This window comes from Bos mutus, chromosome 1, assembly GCF_027580195.1.
Source record: "Bos mutus isolate GX-2022 chromosome 1, NWIPB_WYAK_1.1, whole genome shotgun sequence".
Classification (NCBI taxonomy): Eukaryota; Metazoa; Chordata; class Mammalia; order Artiodactyla; family Bovidae; genus Bos; species Bos mutus.
In genome coordinates this window covers 3,985,103-3,992,026 of record NC_091617.1, presented here as the reverse complement: position 1 = coordinate 3,992,026, position 6,924 = coordinate 3,985,103, and positions in this window count along the sequence as shown.

Below are 6,924 nucleotides of genomic sequence, written 5' to 3'. Positions count from 1 at the left end.
CCAACTCATTGGAAAAGACCCTGACGCTGGGAAAGACTGAGGGCAAGAGGAGAAGGGGGAGACGGAGGATGAGACAGTTGGATGGCATCATTTACTCAATGGACATAAATTGGAGCAAATTCTGGGAGATGCTGAAGGATGTGGAAGTCTGGTGTGCTGCAATCCATGCATTCTCTAAGAGTTAGTCACAACTGAGCGACTGATCAACGACAGTAACAGGATGTCAGTTCTCTAATTATATTACATGGCATTTTAACATCCGTCTTGGTGAGAGGCTCTCTCCCTTGCTGGATTTGATAAATACAAGTGCCACATTGCAGACACCCACATAGCAGGAAACTCCAGCCAGCAGCCAACCAAAGAAACGGAGACCCTCAGTCCAATAAAGTGAAAGTGAAAAGTGAAACTGCGACGCCATGGACTGTAGCCCACCAAGCCCCTCTGTCCATGGGATTTCCCAGGCAAGGGTACTGGAGTGGGTTACCATTTCCTTCCCCAGGGGACCTTCCCAACACAGGGAGAGAACCCAGGTCTCCCACATTGCAGGCAGACGCTTGACCATCTGAGCCACCAGGGAAACCTCAGTCCAATAAGCCACAAGGAATTGAATTCCACCAACAATGGTGTGAACTCAGAAGTGGATCCTTCTCCATTTGAGCCTTGAGATGAGGCTGCAGCCCCAGCAGGCACTCTGGCTGAAGCTCTCAGATGAGACATTGAAACACAGATCTCAGTGAAGCAGTGCCCAGAATCCCAACCCACAGAAACTGGGATAATATATATATGCTATTTGGAACCTCCAAGTTTGTGATGATATTGTTACACATCAAGAGAAAACTAGTACACCTCACATACCAATGCACATGCACACACGCGTTCACAGAAGTATAGATGCAACCCATCACAGATACAAAATTCTCCAAATATATCTGAAAACCTCTCATATTTCCTCCATCACCACTGTCACCAGCCATCAAGAGACATTATCTTTTTGCTCTCTACTCACTGCTTCAAATTTGAGGTGAATTCCTCTTCTGCACCCTGCTTGGCACAAGGAAGAAAGGGTAGATACCTGCTCACCCACTTGCTCCTAGATAACTATCCTCCTCACCATTGCATCAGGTTATCACAATTGTTCCCACCTGTTTCAATGGTTCTGCATGTGACCGGTCATCTCTGCTTCCCATCTTTAAACTGTAGTGAAAGTGTTAGTGGCTCAGTCGTGTCCAACTCTCTGTGACCCCAGGGAACATAGCCCACCAGGCTCCTCTGTCCAGGGATCTCTCCAGATGAGAATACTGGAGTGGGTTGCCATTCCCTTCTCCAGGGGATCTTCCTGACCCAGGGATCGAATTTGGGTTTCCTGCACCAAAGGCAGATTCTTTCCATCTCTGCGAGATACTTTATTCCTGTTCTCCTCTGATATCAATCTTTTTTTTATTTTTCCAGTATTGTTATAATTTAAAAAAAAAAAAGAAGTTATCTTTTCCATATTATTTCTAGGGATGTGGTGAAGGAGCAGGAGGTGGATGCCTATGTTCCATCTGTCATTTTGTTACAATACCCTTTCCAAAGTAATTTTCACTATATTATGCTGCCTCTCCCCAAATCCATTTATGGACACTTTTCCTGGAACTAAATTCTGGCAGGGACTTTTTATAATGGTTCTAGTAAGTACTATACAGCCACTGCAAATTATATTTATGGAGAATGTTTAATGGTATTGCCAAATTTTCACACTATAATGTAAGTAATAAGGTGGTATAAAAACTGTATGAGTCTTCATTCTCCTTGAGGCAAAATTTTAAGCCATACTATTGAATGATATTTAAAGGAAAACAGAAAAGGAGTTGGAAACAGACCTTGAGAAATTTCAAAAAGAGAAGTAGAAAGAGAGAAAGCTATATATATATATATATACACACACACACACATATATATTGGGTTGGCCCCAGAATTCATTCAGTTAGTGAATACATTTTTCAAAAAAGTTCTTGGTGAAAATGAAAAACGTGTCTTTTATTTTTACTTAAAAATCAAACAAACTTTTTGGCCAACCATGTATACAGAGAGGGACTTCCCTGGTGACTCAGTGGTAAAGAATCTGCCTGCAATGCAGGAGACCCAGGTTCAGTCCCTGGGCGGGGAAGATCCTGTGGAGGAGGGCATGGCAAATCACTCCAGTACTGTTGCCTGGAGAATCCCATGGACAGAGGAGCCTGGCAGGCTACAGTCCATGGTGTCACACAGAGTCAGACACAACTGAAGTGACTAAGCAACAGCAGCAGCAGCACAGAGAGAGAGGGGGGCTTCCCTGGTGGCTTAGACGGTAAAGAATCTTCTGCAATGCAGGGTTTGACCCAGGAAGATCCCCTGGAGAAGGAAATGGCTTCCCATTTGAGTGTTCTTGTCTGGAGTATCTCACAGACAGAGGAGCTTGGCAGGCTACAGTCATAGGGTCGCAAACAATCAGACACAACTGAGTAACTAACTCTTTCACTTTTCATATTTATATAAAGAGAGAGAGAGAGAAAGCAGTAAACAAGACTGCGGAAATCCTGGGAGGCTTCCTGGAGTTGGACATAAGTGGCTGATTCCTATAGGAGAGTAGAAAAGACCCAAGAGAAGTGAGCAAAGGAATTGCAGATCAAAGGGTCAACGGAGGTAAAAAAAGAGGATGAGAAAAGCATTGTACATTTTAGGCGTTGAGACATTCAAATCACAGGATCTGGCACAAAAGGTGCATTTTTATAAGCATTTTTAAATACATTAATTAATTGATACTAATGGACTAATTAATAAAGCAAAAGAAAAAAAAGTTCTGAATGAAATCAATATTGTAGCATCTTTATAGCAGCCAAACAGCGTCAACCTTGAACTGTCTGGGGAGCCGTGTCCTAAAGCTTGCTGCCCTCTGCAGGCTGTCAGCGTAACAGGCGCTGCTCAGAGAAGCTTAAGTCTTGGTCTGCCTCCAACTCCTGCATCACTGTGCATGCGTCATCCCACTTTGAACCAGCCCCGCTCTGTCTGTCCCAGTATCTTCACAGAGATAATGCAGCCGGGGGCCAACAGCGAGGTACCAGGAATTGTTAGCGCCCAAAACAGCAGCCCATCGACTCTCGTTAAATGTGTGCTCTGTGTGCTCAGTCATGTCCGACTCTGAGACCCCCGACTGTAGCCCACCAGCCTCCTCTGTCCATGGAAACCTCCAAGCAAGAACACTGGAGTGGGTTGCCATTTCCTCCTCCAGGGGATCTTTGGCAGGCAGATTCGTTTACCACAGCACCAGCTGGGAAACACCTTTAATCTATCTCCACTGTTTCTGAGCTCCTAGTCCATCTGTCAGAGCAGAGATTGTCCTACAACAATTGTCAGAGAACAATCACTCTAACGTGGCCTTTGGCTATCATTACTTCCTGTATTTTTCCATTCCCCAGTTTCATCAGAGAAGAGCATAACACAGGCTTTAGGTAAGAAATGAGAGATTCCTGTTGGCACAGTTCGTCCAAGAATATCTGTTTCCTCAGTTTCCCAAGCAGAGAAGCAAACCAATTGAAAATAAATACTAAATAAATAAAGACTTTAAAATATCATCAGGGCTCCTAAATGTCATAAAACAGTGGACCCTAGATCCTTTAGTGATTGCTGTGATTCTGTTCATTATTTTATATATGACTCAATAGAATACTCCTTTGTCAGCACACAACCATTGCATCAAAACAGAAGAATTTTCCTGACATCAAGCTTAATGTTCTCTGTATAATTAAAGTTTGAAAGTCAGAAATTTGGAGATAACTTCAAAACCAGAAGTGAATAAAGATTGTTATCTAAAGTACCATGAAAAAGAACTTTTTAAAGTTTTGATCTTATTATTCAGTGTATTTATTCAGACAGTCAACAAATATCTATTCAGTATCCTTTATGTAGAAAGTACTTTCCCAGTCACTGTTGAAAATATAAAGATTAAAAGATATAGTCACAGACTTTCAGGAATTTGCAAAGGGAGTGGAAAAAGGAGATAGGATGAATTGTGCTGATACCTCAGAACACCAAGAGCCATCAGAAGGTAAATTCACTATCTGGGTTTAGAGTGAGATGGAGGGAGTCAGACTGGAGACCTAAGAGTCATGAAAAAAGATGGGAAAAGCCGTGATGAAGGATGCCATGACAATAACCATGATAGAAATAAAAATTAGAATTAAATAAACTGTCCTTTCTATAAAGTAGAGAAGAGTAAATAGTGAGTCCAGCCAAGAGCAATGAAAAGCTTTATCTTTGAAATAACAGTAATAGTAGAATTAATGAACCTACAGAGAAACAAAGTATTCACGTTAAGCCTAGAGAACCAAACTGCCTTCCCAGGTCTAACAGAGAATTGAGACATCTTCTCACCAATAAAACCACACTTATTTTTAACTAGTTCCAGGCAAGTTGCCCAAATGTTTCTTAGATATAGGCTATTTTCATCTTTTCTTTTCTGAGCACTCTCTTATGGCATAGATAGAAAATAGAACTATTCCTATATGAAGAGTCTGAGTATTGGATTAATATTTTAAAACCCTTTGTGAACATCTTCTAAAAGCCCATAAAATTCAGACTGTTTCCTTACACAAGGAAGTGATATATCACTTAATATCACTATGTCCTTGGGAAAGAAGAAAAGAAGTAGAGAGAAGTTTTAAAAAAACAAAACTAAAATGATGATCACGGGTGCCATTAAATAAACTTTATTGTAACAAAGAAAACAAATTATGACCACTGGTCAAGTTTCAGACCTGGATTTTGTAACCTCTAAAAATTTTACGTTCTTCTGGACATCAATAGTTTCCACTGTACTTGGAACATCCACAGAATTCCCAGCGACCCAGAAAGGACTATTCTGACAGACTGGCCATTATTAACATTATAATTAGCACCAATAAGTTGTTGTTGTCCAGTTTCTCAGTCATGTCCAAGTCTCTACAGTCCCATGAACTGCAGTACACCAGGCTCCCCTGTCCAATTCGTGTCCATTGAGTTGGTAAGAATAACAACAAAAATTACTATTTGTTTAATACTTAATGTATTTGCCTCTCCTCTAAGTGTTTTACATGCATTATTTCTCATAATCTTCACAAAATCCTGATGAGGAATCACCGTCTACTCTTATGTCCATATTTTAGTTGAGGACACTGAGGAAAAGAGATCAGATCAGATCAGATCAGATCAGTCGTTCAGTCGTGTCCGACCCTTTGTGACCCCATGAATCGCAGCACGCCAGGCCTCCCTGTCAAAAACCAATCCTGGAGTTCACTGAGACTTATGTCCATCGAGTCAGCGATGCCATCCAGCCATCTCATCCTCTGGCGTCCCCTTCTCCTCCTGCCCCCAATCCCTCCCAGCATCAGAGTCTTTTCCAATGAGTCAACTCTTCGCATGAGGTGGCCAAAGTACTGGAGCTTCAGCTTTAGCAGCATTCCTTCCAAAGAAATCCCAGGGCTGATCTCCTTCACAATGGACTGGTTGGATCTCCTTGCAGTCCAAGGGACTCTCAAGAGTCTTCACCAACACCACAGTTTAAAAGCATCAATTCTTTGGCACTCAGCCTTCTTCACAGTCCAACTCTCACATCCATACATGACCACAGGAAAAACCATAGCCTTGATTAGACGAACCTTTGTTGGCAAAGTAATGTCTCTGCTTTTGAATATGCTATCTAGGTTGGTTATAACTTTCCTTCCAAGGAGTAAGCGTCTTTTAATTTCATAGCTGCAGTCACCATCCGCAGTGATTTTGGAGCCCAGAAAAATAAACTCTGACACTGTTTCCACTGTTTTCCCATCTATTTCCCATGAAGTGGTGGGACCGGATGCCATGATCTTCATTTTCTGAATGTTGAGCTTTAAGCCAACTTTTTCACTCTCCACTTTCAATTTCATCAAGAGGCTTTTGAGTTCCTCTTCACTTTCTGCCATAAGGGTGGTGTCATCTGCATATCTGAGGTTATTGATATTTCTCCCAGCAATCTTGATTACAGCTTGTGTTTCTTCCAGTCCAGCATTTCTCATGATGTACTCTGCATATAAGTTAAACAAACAGGGTGACAATATACAGCCTTGACGAACTCCTTTTCCTATTTGGAACCAGTCTGTCATTCCATGTCCAGTTCTAACTGTTGCTTCCTGACCTGCATATAGGTTTCTCAAGAGGCAGCTCAGGTGGTCTGGTATTCCCATCTCTTTCAGAATTGTCCACAGTTTATTGTGATCCACACAGTCAAAGGCTTTGGCATAGTCAATAAAGCAGAAATAGATGCTTTTCTGGAACTCTCTTGCTTTTTCCATGATCCAACAAATGTTGGCAATTTGGTCTCTGGTTCCTCTGCCTTTTCTAAAACCAGCTTGAACATCAGGAAGTTCACGGTTCACATATTGCTGAAGCCCGGCTTGGAGAATTTTGAGCATTACTTTACTAGCATGTGAGAACAGTGCAATTGTGTGGTAGTTTGAGCATTCTTTGGCATTGCCTTTCTTTGGGATTGGAATGAAAACTAACCTTTTCCAGTCCTGTGGCCACTGCTGAGTTTTCCAAATTTGCTGGCATATTGAGTGCAGCACTTTCACAGCATCATCTTTCAGGATTTGGAATAGCTCAACTGGAATTCCATCACCCCCACTAGCTTTGTTCATAGTGATGCTTTCTGAGGCCCACTTGACCTCACATTCCAGGATGTCTGGCTCTAAGTGAGTGATCACACCATCATGATTATCTGGGTCATGAAGATCTTTTTTGTACAGTTCTTCTGTGTATTCTTGCCATCTCTTCTTAATATCTTCTGCTTCTGTTAGGTCCATACCATTTCCTGTCCTTTATCGAGCCCATCTTTGCATGAAATATTCCTTTGGTATCTCTGATTTTCTTGAAGAGATCCCTAGTCTTTCCCAT